The sequence below is a fragment of the Leguminivora glycinivorella genome, chromosome 12 (genome assembly GCF_023078275.1).
Source record: "Leguminivora glycinivorella isolate SPB_JAAS2020 chromosome 12, LegGlyc_1.1, whole genome shotgun sequence".
Classification (NCBI taxonomy): domain Eukaryota; kingdom Metazoa; phylum Arthropoda; class Insecta; order Lepidoptera; family Tortricidae; genus Leguminivora; species Leguminivora glycinivorella.
The window spans coordinates 23,933,314-23,947,725 of record NC_062982.1 but is presented as its reverse complement, the minus strand read 5'-3'; the positions used below and the strand labels follow the sequence as shown (position 1 = coordinate 23,947,725).

The 14,412-nt window shown below is 36.2% G+C and overlaps 1 protein-coding gene across 1 annotated transcript in view; it reads left to right on the top strand.

Annotated features, from left to right (window-relative positions):
- LOC125232183 (protein N-terminal asparagine amidohydrolase) overlaps nt 1–14,412 on the top strand; it is a 179,084-nt gene that overhangs the window by 22,475 nt on the left and 142,197 nt on the right. The window contains exon 2 of the mRNA XM_048137816.1: nt 13,956–13,987. The gene's annotated coding sequence lies outside the window, so the exon portion shown is untranslated. The remainder of the gene's footprint in view (nt 1–13,955; nt 13,988–14,412) is intronic.

Sequence of the window (14,412 nt, the reverse complement as noted above, 5' to 3'; positions counted from 1 at the left end):
ATATAAAAACATTATAAAAAACCTAACCTAGGGTGCCGCCAGCAGCGGGGCAGGGCCCAAGCTGCCGGTGGTTAGGGCCGCAGAGAGAGGAACCGTCGGACTATCCGCGCCGTGTCCAAGATCACCGCCTTCTGCAGCGGACCCTTGATCCAACCACCAAGCGAGAGTCTCTCGAGATGTTGGTCGAGACTCTTCGCTATGAGACCGTTCGCTGAAACGACTATCGGGACAATGATCGTCGAATCAACATCCCACATGGCGGTTATCTCGTGAGCCAAGTCTAGGTACTTACTGGACTTGTCCTTCTCGGCTTTCACGAGATTCTCATCATGGGGGATGGTGATTACAACTTTATTATTATTACATCTTTCAGCACTCAGTTATAGGTAATATTAGGATCGAGGTATGGGTATGGGTATGGGGGTCGCGAAAAAATTTGAGAGGTCATAATGGGCCGTGGCACCATAAAGTTTGAAAAACGCTAGACCGTAGCGTGCCAATCTTACGGATAAATCTGTGCGTGTACACTCGCAGATATTCAACCCACAATGGAAAGCTTTACTAAATCAAAACATAACTACGAAAATTACAATAAATATAGATCTTAAAGGCAATATAAGTAACTTTATTAAGGCCATTTTAGCGTATCCCACAGAGCATACCGCGTTATTTCTCTTTATTCGCGCTTCGGCCAATAATTTCTTATTAACATTCGCCATCGACGTACATTTCGCTACCAGATATCTTATTACTGAATATCTTTCCCGTAATACCAGTACTATTTATTAGATTGAGTCGTGAGACCGCGGACGGTAGCAAGCGGTAGAATAAATATTGAAATGAATAACTTTGGTGTTATTATGAACAAGAAAAGGATTTCGCCTCAGTCTTTTAGAAATTTTCATAAATTATCAATTCAATTGGCACTATAATATATTTACTTCAACAGCTGCTTTTAAGAGATATCGTGGGCCCTTTTCAATCAATTGTCTAATATTCAAACTAAGTATTTCATGCCAGTTACTTCTTCAACATCATCATCATCATCATTCTCTTGCCCTTATCCCAGTCACTTGGGGTCGGCGCAGTGTCTTTCTCTTCCATACATCTCTATCACTCGTCATCTCATCATTTCATCATTAACTTGTTTTAGTTCCATATCATGGAAATCTTTTTTAGTTACTTCTTCAACAATGGATCTTATATAATATAATAACTTATGGCATCGGAGGTTATGTCCCAGATGGGTTCTGGGACATAACCTCCAATCTGGAGTGACGTTTGCTGTGCTCTACCACCGAAAGCGTCTATATTCAAGCTCATATAAGCCAGCAAGTTTCAAAACAAGGGTGCTAAACAGGCACCTTCTGGGCTAGCTTCATCGTAGGCCACGTCTTCGTCTCGGCTAGTCTGTGGCCATGAGTAAGCCCATTTATAGTAAAAAAAGAGAGATTTCATTCACAGTGTCTATAATAGGTACCTATGAATCGAAAGCTCGGCAAGCAACGTCAATGACTTGCGGTGGTCGGTATAGGGTAACGGGGTCTGGTCAGTCATTATTCGTATTCTCTAATCTGGAATCATATGCATGTGCTTGCCAGTTTACAATGCTTCGTTTGTCGTTGTCAAGTTCATCCAATCTGGACCTTATGGGAAGTGAGAAATGTGACTTATGATTTCTAATAATATTCTGATATGTAGTAAATAGGTGTGTAGCTGAATCCAAAATGGCCATTAGATGATTTGGGAATTGAGTAGCGCTCTGAATTTGAAGTAGGATTAAGGTATACGACATAAGCAGACATCGTGTGTACCTATTCTATCATGGTAGAAAATTAAATAAAGAAATTCATACATGTGTTTTCTAAGTAGATGACCAATCAAGGTTCATTTTACTGTTATTAATCCTAATTAACTGTTCCAGCTGGCATCGGACGTATTCCTGCGATAATGCTGTACCAAAATTTCTGGAAAGCAGTGATCAATTTTCTCTCGAAAAAAATCACACAATGAAACTTCTTTCACTCGCATTCATTCTAATTGTAGTATAGGGAAGAGCGGAGATCTGTGCTTATTGTACCTAAATCAAAGAATGTGTAGAATTTCCACCTTAATTAGTGTTTTAAGAGCTGTCGGGGATGATACATCGCCCACTATCCTTAACGATTGATATTACCTTTGCAAGCCAGCGTGCATAACATCGCATAATGCGAGATGGTTTATTGCTCTATTACACAATCCTTATTTATAGCCAATGCCAGGCTGTGTTCGCGTTACTTGATGCAGGCGAGTCGGTTACTCGTAAACACCATGGTATGTTGAGGAGCCATTTTCTGCCGGGAGATAGCCAAAAGAATCTCATATAGGGGCCTATTTTACTCGTATGACGATTTCTTGTCAACGTCAGCTGCCGATGCCGGCTAGGTATGTACTGATGATCATTGATAGATTGATTGCAACTCTCACCGATAGATCCAAATGTGTTTGACGAAGATTCAGATTCAGCCGAATAACTATTTATCGCATCTATAAGCATGCCTCTAAACCACAGTATCCCACCGATATTTGCTTCTAACATATCATGTATTGGCCGTAGATTCAGTTTAGATTGAAATGAAACTATTTAGAGTAAAACGAACTCAAAATGTACAATATTGAAATCTAAAAAATAGTACGGCTATTTTCAGGGTTCCGTGTCCTAAAGGAAAAAAAAACCATAAAGGATCACTTTTTGTCTATCCCTCCGTTTGTCCTTCTTTCTGGCTCTCTGTCAAGGCTGATGACAATAGGCTTCTTGGCTCGTCCAGTAATCGACTCACTAGCTTTCAATGCAATAATAGGAATAGGAACCGCAGCCATACGGTACCTACGCGTTTTTTGCTCATAAATCTGTGATGAAGAATGCAGTAATGGCGTTTTATGTCATCTTATCTATTTGTTCTCTGCATTAGATCTTAGAAACATCCTCTCATCTTGATTATGAACGAATTGAGCTTTTAATTATTAATGAAATTATACGATTCCGGAGTTAGCACTTCACAGTGACTTCACACATACTTACTAAAACTATCTTGAATGACTTACCGTAGTGTTTGTTTCTTTGTCTAATGAAGACCAAACTACCCTTAATGAAAATTGGAACCGAGGGTTCTAAAGCGGGTTAAACTTTTGCATCTCTTCACTTATCTTCTTCCTCGTACCCTCAATGCGGGTCGCGCTCACAAGTACACTGAGAGAAATTTGCATTGTGAATTTAACAAGTTCGACTTGTTGCGGTTTATCCGTTTGAATCAGCCAAACGTATGTTTAAAACAATATGTGTCAGGTTGTTTTTATAAAATCGACTTGTTGATTCAAATATATTGCCGATTCAAATGACAAGTAGCTTGTTGTTTGAACCAAAGAGCACGTAGGCGCTATTTTAACCAAAAAACTTGTTGAACGAACATGAAAACTGGTTGTATTTTCTCTCAGTGTAGCGTGTCTCCACTCCACTGAATGCGATCATAAGCCATGTCATGGACTGCATGGTATAGACTGCCGCTAGTTGACTTTTTCAATAGCTAGACCACCTCTTACGTGCCCTACTCCAAGCACGTGAATTTCTTTACTAATGTTTTGCGTTGTATGCACCACAAAAAACTAGTCTATGTCATATAGATATTTTTGCTTACTTGGTTGTCTGTTGTGTAAGGTATTCACGTAGCGAGTTCACCAGACTTATTGTTATTAAGTCCGCTATTTATTCCTAGTATTAAATGAAAGGACATCGTATGATATACTGGTTCATAAAACACGGCAAAGTTACATATTGTTATTTATTACGCTTCGATTTTATGATGGCAACAAATAATGCAGCTTGCCACATTTCATATTTCAATGTACAATCGGCCTCAGAACACGCTGCATGCACGGTTAGATATTAAGAGTTGAATCCTTTATTGATGGCAGGGCCTTAGGAGAATAGAAATGGGTCCAGAAAGACGAAAAATCTAACTAAAAAAAAAGTGCTTTCTGTGTACGGTTTAAATACCTCTACAAACGATATCTTTGCGCCTTATTATATTCAGTATTGAATATATGGCCATTGGCCACACACTGATAATATTCAATTCAATTCAATTCAAAATATCTTTATTCATGTAGGCCTAGTTACAAGCTCTTATGAATAGTTCATTACATATATATTATGATCTTAATCTAACCTAATTATCAGAGCAATTTATTGTTGTAAATTATTGTTCATAATAATATTGAGTCTATAATATACAATTTCATATAAAAATAATCGTTAAACAAAAAATATATAATTAGGTATTATGTATATATAAAAATACATGTCTAGAATATTTCTAGGAAAAATCCAATGTCCAAAAAAATACAATATTAATTTCATCAACAATAATAATAATAAAAAACGTAAAAATAAGAAACCATTTCGAATAACAATTAATCCCACGTTGTTTTATCATTCATGTAGTCTTGTGTTGTATAATAAGCTTTGGAAATGAGTACACGCTTTGGGGGCGTCCATTAATCGCGTCATACTGGATAGGGGGGGGAGGGGGTCATGAAAAAATCACCAAATATCACCATGGGGGTTGGGGGGGTTAGGAACATATCACGTGTATTTTTTTTTGTTACACTAACGTAAAGAAAAAAACATATTTCTGAGCTATTTTTATATCAACTTTTACAGTCAGAACTTGCGTTGTGCAGTGCAAAGAGAACAGAATAGAATAGAATATAATTTATTCGTGAACACAGTGAAGATTAATTACACATTACAACATAAACAGAAAGGAATGAAGTGCCAAGAAATGGCCTCATCTCAGCGTGTTGCTGGTGACTTCCAGCGCTGATTTTCCGATGAGACCATCAAGTGAGAAAAAAAGAGCTGTGTGCAGTCGGTTATTTTTAATTCTCAAAGATTTTTTTAGTTTGCCCTCATCACGTGTACACGGACAGTCGGTTATAGACGGTCAACCTAATCATGGCACTGAAAAAGGCGGCAAATTTGACAAATGTAGAGCTCACCGGCCAACTGTCTTCAAAACACGCGTGCCTTCCTAAACCTTGACGTTGGCGGAATTATAGACGAGCCATAACACTTAAAAACCGGCCAAGTGTGAGTTAGATTCGTGTTGCAAGGGTTCCTTACATCACAAGAAGAGCTTAAGCGCCCAGTCATTTTTGAAAATAAAATAATCGATATTTTGAACAATTTATAAAAAACCGGCCAAGAGCGTGTCGGGCCACGCTCAGTGTAGGGTTCCGTAGTTTCCGTATTATTCTCAAAAACTACTTAACCTATCAAGTTCAAAACAATTTTCTTAAAAAGTCTTTATAAAGTTCTACTTTTGTGATTTTTTCATATTTTTTATACATATGGTTCAAAAGTTAGGGGGGACACTTTTTTTTCCTTTAGGAGCGATTATTTCCGAAAATATTAATATTATCAAAAAACGATTTTAGTAAACCCTTATTCATTTTTAAATACCTATCTAACAATATATTACACGTTGGGGTTGGAATGACAAAAAAAAAACAATCCCCACTTTACATGTAGGGGGGTACCCTAACAAAACATTTTTTTCCATTTTTTATTTTACCACTTTGTTGGCGTGATTGATATACATATTGGTACCAAATTTCAGCTTTCTAGTGCTAACGGTCACTGAGATTATCCGCGGACGGACAGACGGACGGACAAACAGACATGGCGAAACTATAAGGGTTCCTAGTTGACTACGGAACCCTAAAAAGACGAAATACTCAACACTTTCAAAAGATTTGGTAACTCCTTGCAGCCCCAGTGAGTGAAATTCGTAATTTGAGTTTTTTCTTTTAAGTCCAATTTAGGCTTGACCTTATATTTCTAATAGGTTTTCTTGTAATCTATACATTAAAGGCTATCTCGGGTATTTTTTTGAAAATTTTGGTCATTTTTGCCTGTTTTCTTAATTTACTTGAAAATTACTTGACTGAAAATTATTAAAAACATATATTTTTGAAATACGTATAAGGGCCATTTTTTTCAAAGTTGTCTACCCCACTTTTTTTGTAACATGGGTATTTTTTACGCGATTCATATTCAGAATCGCGAGGTCTTTTGATCGTGATAGGAGAAAAAATGTCCCAAGATTTCCATATTTTTTTTTAGACCATCCATTCCGTTACCGCCATACAAAATGTATGAAAAAATGGTAACGGAATAGGGAAAAAAAACCTTGGGACACTTTTTTACTCCTATTAGGATTGAAAGAGCTCGCGATTCTGAGTGGAAAGCACATAAAAAATTCCAAATCAAAAAAAAAAGTGGGGTGGACAACTTTGAAAAAAAATATGGCCCAATTAACGCTCTTTCATTTGATATGTAACACGCTAAAAAACTATTTCAAAAAACTTTGATTTCTAATTTTCACTTTTACCCCCCAAAAGTTAGCCCCTATAGTTGTTTTTTTTATTTTATTTAAATTACATGCCCGTCTTTGGGTCGCAAGTTTACATATGTGTGCCAAACAAGTTAATCGGTTCAGTGGTTTCCTTTTTGGGGTACGGAACCTTAAAAATGAGGGGGCGAAGGTTAAATTCTCATAGAAAATTTGAATTTCGCGCCAAGATTTGGTTGATTCGTGGGTTGGAAAAAAGTCTACTTAAGTTGCCAAAAAATTACACGTCATATTGGCCAGGGGGGGAGGGGGTCCTGAAAATATCACCAAAGATCACCATGGGGGAGGGGGGGGTCTAAAATAAGCCAAAAACGTATGACGCGATTAATGGACGCCCCCTTTACATGATTCTTAAATTTATTAATTGACAATTCAGTAATATGATTCGGAAGATTATAAAATCGAACACAATTACCCATGAATGATTTTTTAATTTTACAGAGCCGTGTGAAGGGCACCGCGAGTTTATGTTTATTTCTAGTATTTATATTATGTACATCACAGTTTTTCTTAAAATTACAAATGTTTTTATGTACATACATAATATTCTCATAAATATATTGACAATGCACTGTCATTATATTAATGTCCTTAAATTTATCTCTAAGTGAGTCTCTATGGTTCATTTTATATATTGCTCGAATAGCCCTCTTCTGCAGAATAAATATGGTATTTATCTCTGAAGCACTGCCCCAAAGTAAAATACCATATGACATAATGCTGTGAAAGTAACTAAAATAAACTAATCGAGCTGTTTTCACGTCTGTTAACTGACGGATCTTGCTCACTGCAAAAGCTGCAGAACTAAGTCTATTCGAGAGGTTAACAATATGGGGACCCCAATGAAGTTTAGAATCTAAAGTTATACCAAGAAAAACTGTACTATCTACCAGTTCCAATTCCTCATCCTTCACAACGACACTTGTTTGCTCATTCCTTACGTTACTATTAGTGACAAACTTAATACATTTAGTCTTTTTTTCATTTAATAATAAATTATTAGCATTGAACCAGTTCACTACTTTAGAGATAGCATTGTTTACATCACTGTGAGCTTGTTGCTGTCGTTTGAGTTTGAAAATAAGTGAGGTGTCGTCTGCAAACAATACTATATCATGGTGGGTCTTTACAAGGAATGGCAAGTCATTTATGTAGATAAGGAACAGGAAAGGCCCCAATATTGATCCCTGTGGTACACCCATAGAGACCAATGACCCAGTTGATCTCTGTCCATTGACATCTACCCTTTGTATTCTACCATTTAAGTAGGACTTGAGTAAATTTAGTGCTGATCCTCTGACTCCATAATAATGTAGTTTCCTGATCAATGTTTCATGACAAACACAGTCGAAGGCCTTAGATAAATCACAAAAGATACCTAAAGCATCTTGTGACTCCTCCCAGGCATCGAAAATATGCTTAATTAGCTCAACACCAGCATCGGTTGTCGAGCGACCCCGTGTGAAGCCAAATTGCTTATTATGCATTAAATTATTAACGTTAAAATGTCGTACTAATTGCGAAAGAACTAATTTTTCAAATATTTTACTGAAAGTTGGCAGCACAGATATTGGTCTAAAGTTAGTGGGGTCAGAGTGGCTGCCGGATTTAAATAAAGGAGTTATTTTGCTATGTTTCATTAGATCAGGAAACTCGCCACAGTCAACACTGTTGTTGAATATAACTGCTAAGTCAGGCGCTACAATCTCAACTAAGGATTTTACGGCATGGACGGAGACCCCCAGAGGTCACTAGTTTTTTTGACATTAATTGATTTAAATGCCTTTACTATATCTGAGGTACAAACATGTTCAAAATAAAGGTCTCTACAACACTCAGGAACGTTTTCCTCTAATAATGTGACGGCAGATAAGGGTGATGAATTTAAATCCTTAGTTGTGAATGCTGGTATCTCGGTGAAAAATTTTTCGAACTCTGTTGCTACTTCGAAATTGGAATCTATAATTTTGTTGTCAATATTCAGTTTAATATCTTTTACTGCGTGTTTCGAGCGACCAGTTTCCACATTAATTACTTTCCACGTTGCTTTAATAATGTCAGAGCTATTTTTTATTTTATTACTAAGATAATTTCGCTTAGCGATATGACAATCTATCTTGAACTTCTTCGAATATTGCTTAACATGTTCTTTAAATTCATCACTCGTATTAAACCGCCGTTCTTCATACAAGGCATACAATGCACGTCTTCGTTGATGTAACTCTGCAGTAGCCCACTCACTAAAAACTGATGCACCACTAACTACGACCGATTTTGAAGTAAATATTGCATTATAATGTTGCAGAAAAGTGTGAAAGAATGAATCATACATACTATTAGGACTCATATCGGAAGACAGGGAGGGTAGCGCCTGAACCAAACTTTGCTTCATTCGTTCCACGCGGTCGGAGGTTACTGGTACAAAAGTTATTTGTTTTCTCAAAGTATTTTTCCTTAATGTCTCAAATTGACCTAAATGGTCTGATTCTAAGTTGCTAATTACATTTTTAGTAGTAGGAAAAATATCAGTGAAAATATTATCTATACAGGTGGCACTAGTGGCAGTCACTCTAGTAGGCTCCATAAAAATATGATTGAGATTACATGATTTGAAAAGATTCAACAATCTGATACTTATTGTTGAATTTTCCAAGATATTTACATTAAAGTCGCCGCATATAAGTATTTTTTTACTAGAAGATGATATTTTAAGTAGCACAGATTCCATAATTTTTTCAAAAGTTTCAAAATTACTTAATGGCGGCCTATACACACAGACAACAATAAATTGCTCCAATTCTACAGCACTTAGTTCTATAGTCCGTTCAACAGACATGGAAACGATATCCTTACGTTCCTTAAATTTTAACTGGCTATTTATTATAATTAACGACCCACCATGTATGGAACTATGTCTGGTGAACGAACTTGCCACCTGGTGATTATTAAATTGAGGCATTAATTCATTGTTTTTTAACCAGTGTTCAGTAATACATAAAATGTCTACATAAAATTCGTTCATGAATAGTTCAATTTGTAAATCTTTTCCTCTAATACATTGAATATTTTGATGCACCAGGTGGATATACTTTCCTTGCTCACAGTATTGATTCTTATAGTTACTTAAAATTAAATTGCCAGAGACAGAATCTTTTGTCTTAGAAGCTAGTTTAAATCATTGGTTATGACTGGAACCAATTCCAAGTTCATACTTTGCTGCTCAATAGGAGCAGAGTTGTCTGCCAAATTCTTGGCAGAAATGTCAAATAAATAGGATAGCGATAAAGCTATTTGTCTTTTATAATAATTTGAAAGGTAACATTTACCTTTAGTCAAAAACACCATAGGCATATGGTATTTACTAACAAATTTGTTAGTGTCAATTATGCTAACCTTACTACTATATGTACAAAGATTATATAAAGCTACATTCAACTTATGTCTAGTGTTATTTTCTTTTTTTTCTGCCTCTGACATCTGGTTACAATAGGGGAATGTAAAGAAAATAATTTCATGCACTGCCAATGAGTTTAATTGTTCATAATATCAATCAATCAATCAATCAATCATTTATTGATAACAGGAGTTACACGTCATTTTAACATTTTCTGCTTACTTAATTTAACATAGGTACATAGTAAACAAGACCAACATAAATAATAATAAGGAAATCAATAAAGGAGAATAGTAACTACAATAATCATCAATTATTCACTTAATAATAACATTAGATAGGTACATTATAGGGAGATACTGTCGAATTAGATTCTTGCAAATCATATAATTGTGCAATTAAATTATGAAATATAAGTTTTAGCAATATTGAATGTCATAGGCAATTGGAATATACATAGCTACTAGTCATTTGGGTTTAGGAATTCATCTACCGAGTAGAAAGCTTTCTCTATTAGGTATTTCTTGAGTTTGGTTGTAAACATGGTGTCAGACATTTCAACTACTTTTAAGTCATTGGGTAACTTGTTGTAAATTTTGGGACCTGTGTACCACACACACTGCTCTGATTTTTTCAGTCTGTGTCTATTCGGCAGAATGTTATAGCCATGACGATAGTTTGGACCACGCATTCTGAATTCTTCGAGGTTCCTACGCACCACTTTTGCTACCTCAAATATATAGAGACCTGGAAAGGTTATTATCCTTAGAGACCGGAAAATATCACGGGCAGGCGTATTCCAGGGCACCCTAGCCATTATTCTAATCACTCTTTTTTGGAGAATAAATACCCTTTGCCTATCAGCCGCCTGTCCCCACATGTCAATTCCATAAGTGATGATTGAATGAAAATAAGCAAAATAATCATTTCTTACGCAATCGTTGTCGAGCATTTTTGTTAGGCGTGAGATGGCGAAACAAGCTTTACCTAATCTTTTGCACAGTTCATCAATATGGTCATTCCACTTTAAGCCAGAGTCCAAAATGAAACCCAGGTATTTTGCCTTCTCGACTCTAGGAACGGTGATATTATCCAATTCAATTTTAAGTGTTTGTAGTGGAATACCCCTAAGGTTGATTTGAAGAACGTTCGTCTTATCCAAATTAAGTTGCATACCGTTAACCGTAAACCAATTCCTTACATCCATAAGTAAGGCATTCACTTTGCACTGAAGTTCCGTGAAATTTGCCCCAGAAACAACAAAAGCGCTATCATCCGCATATGCTATCAGTTGACCATAGGATGTGCATGCAGATAGATCATTCACTAATGTTATGAACAAAATATTGCCAATAACGGAGCCTTGTGGCACCGAAGTAGCGTCAAGTGACTGGCAATTGGATTTTCCTTTAATGCCATCAATATCTATTTCACAGGATTGTTTCCTACTGTAAAGAAATGCTTTGAAGACTTTTAGGAAAGTACCACGAATACCATAGTGATGCAACTTTCTCAAAATAAGTGCATGGTCAACCAGGTCAAATGCCTTCGAAAGGTCGCATAATACGACTGCAACTTTACTAAATTATTTTATTATTATATTATATAATATTTTACTAAATTATTTTTGTTTACATTACCCCTATTCCCCATAAAGATAAGCAGTGTTGTCTTACAATTGATATTACTGTCATTTAAAATTTGTTTAATGATATTTTCAAAGCTGCTATGAGGCAGACAGTTATTGATTGTACTAAGTCCCTTTAAGTAAAAATTTAAAAATGAGCTCATATTGCTCCCAATCTCATCACAGTACATAACAACATTAGGTTTAGGTGTGCTTTGTTGTGAAGTGTGGAAGGGGCCATTATCATTCATTTGCCCCTGCGGTAAACTGTCACACAGGCTTGGGTCAAGCGCACTGGTCGACAAATCTCCAGTCACTTGCTTACATGCACATGCCTGGGCATTTGTCAACGACTCAAACCGCTCTGAATTATGCTTAATCTGGGATATTAAATCATCCATGGCTAAAGAATATTCACTAATAACTTTTTTTGAACTCTCATTTATCACATCTAAAGATTTTATTGAATCCTCTAGGCTTTGAATTTTTAACTTTAATGCCTGTGTGTCAGTTTCATACTGTAATCTACTGTGTTCTAACTGAGCTGTATACAAATCTAACTTATCTACTAAACTTATATTAACTTTACAAAATCTCAATTTTTTAAAAAACAATTTATTAATTTTTGACATCTTTTGATTTTTTTTGATCAGTTTATTTAATTTTATATACTTCTTTAGTTTGTTTCCGCTGCAATTTACTAACCTTGGTGTAGTGGCATCATTGGTTAAATCTGTAGTTACTGAAGGGTTTTCAATTGCTGCGGTAACCAACTGTGATGCAGGCCGGACCAGTTCCTCGAACAAGGTCTGAGTGTGTGCCGCAGCTGCTTGGTTTTGGGCCTCCCGTAGCTCGTAAATGTGTTCGTGGGCGTCGTGCAGTGCTCTCTCCAATGAGTCGATGTCTTTCAGGGCCTGTTCATATGCAGCATTACACTCCATAAACCTGTCAACCGTCTCCTGAAGCCGGGCCCGCTCCGAGTTTACATTATTAAAATCACTCTCTAGTGTACACAGTTCCTTTTTTAACTTATCGTTTTTATCAATTACCAATAATAGCTCCTTCTCACTGTCTTCTCTTTCACTGAGCAATTGAGCACTAAACTCCTTGGATTGTTTTAATTCCAGCAAGGTAAGTTGGAGCTTATCACACTTCTCAGGCTCCTGCTGGAGAGCCGCTGCTGCAGCGGCGGCAGCTGCTCTGCGTGTTTGCATTGTAAATGGGTTTTTAAAAGAATTAAACACAAAACAAAGCAAGGAATTGCCTACTCAAGCTCAGCGGTTACTTACATAAAATAGTGACGTTTCACTATGCCTACACTTGTTCTAGCCTTGTACAATGATTAACACTGAAAAAGAAACACAATCGGTACTAACTAGTGATAATAAGACTCAGAAAGTGTACAAAGGCGAACAGATATTTCAAATTTATAACCTATAACGGCTACAAACCTGAGACATCAAAGACACTTGTAAACGTCACTAAAGCACTTCACTACTTATATTTATACAAAACTTAATGTTAAATATACTAATTTCACGCTTTAAATACTAATTAATACTTAAAAATATTAAACTAATAGGTACTGTTCAATAATTGGGCTCCTGGTGGTCCGATCGGGAGTCAACATGCTCATAATGTCCACGTTGTAAAACTAGATGGTAAAGTGTCCACCAACTTTAAAGGCGAACCGTACTCCTTAACGATGTAGATTTATATCAGTTTGATAAAACACGATATAAAACATTGATTAATCGACCATTAGCTTCTGGTTTTAACTGAAATTTCCACATTCTTGAGGTGCTTTGCAATATAAGTGCATCTGCTTATACATAGGTACCTACATGCTTGTATATTATTGTTGCTTAAGATATAAGTGCATGGTAATTTCTTTACACACGACGTATTTTCATCTTATTTTTGTATGTACATATTTAAAAATGTCGTTGTTAAATTGAAAGCATACACCTGTACATACTTACCTCGATTATTCTTAAGCGATAAGACCGCCTGTTGTTACCTTGTTTAATTGTTTTTGTGTATCTTGTGTAATTGTGTATAACTTGTAAATAAAGTATGCGAGGTGTGCAATGAAGAGAATTGTATTATTTGGCGGCTTTTTCCGGTCTAATCGCCAAAAAGGGATTTGGTTCACTGATAAAGCGATTAAGTACTTGAAATATCGCTTCACCTTATACTCCGTTGTAAGTTTCGTGATTGCAGTCAATTTGCATAGATATTGCTTGTATATCGGTTCCTAAACACTATTAGCTTCGATCGAACTGTAGTATATTATCTAAACAATTTAACTAACTTAAACACTGAGATTGTAGTCTAAAACTATTTGATGATCAATTTTCGCATTTGCATTGCACTCAGCTGTGGACATAATTTTTGACAAAAAAACTCTTTTTTTACTAATATAATTAAGACTGTTATTTCAAAACATACTTATTCTTAATCGATTTATTGTTTGTTCCAGGTTTTCACAAGTGTTTTAGTGATGCGTTATCGGTGAGTACCTTTAATTGATTTATTATAAAAGCGACAGTGCAATGTTTTATAGTATACTATAGCTTTTGAGCGCTGCTTCGCTTGCGTTAGAAAGAGACAAAAAGTAGCCTATGTCACTCTCCAATCTCTCCATCCCTTAAACTAACTTCACTTAATCACGTCAATTCGTCGCTCCATTTGGCCGTGAAAGACGGACAAACAAAAAGACACACACACTTTTCCATTTATAATATTAGTATGTATTTTAAGGTCCAACCAAACAGTGACTTGTCGCTCGACAGTGACACTTCGCTGTTCATTGCCCGTTCCGTTCAACATGGAAATATGGACGCTGAGTGACATGGTTACTTATCAAGCCAGAAATATCACTGTCAATGTCACAGTGGTGACTAAGCCACCACTGTGACAGTCCAGATTGGCTGAAC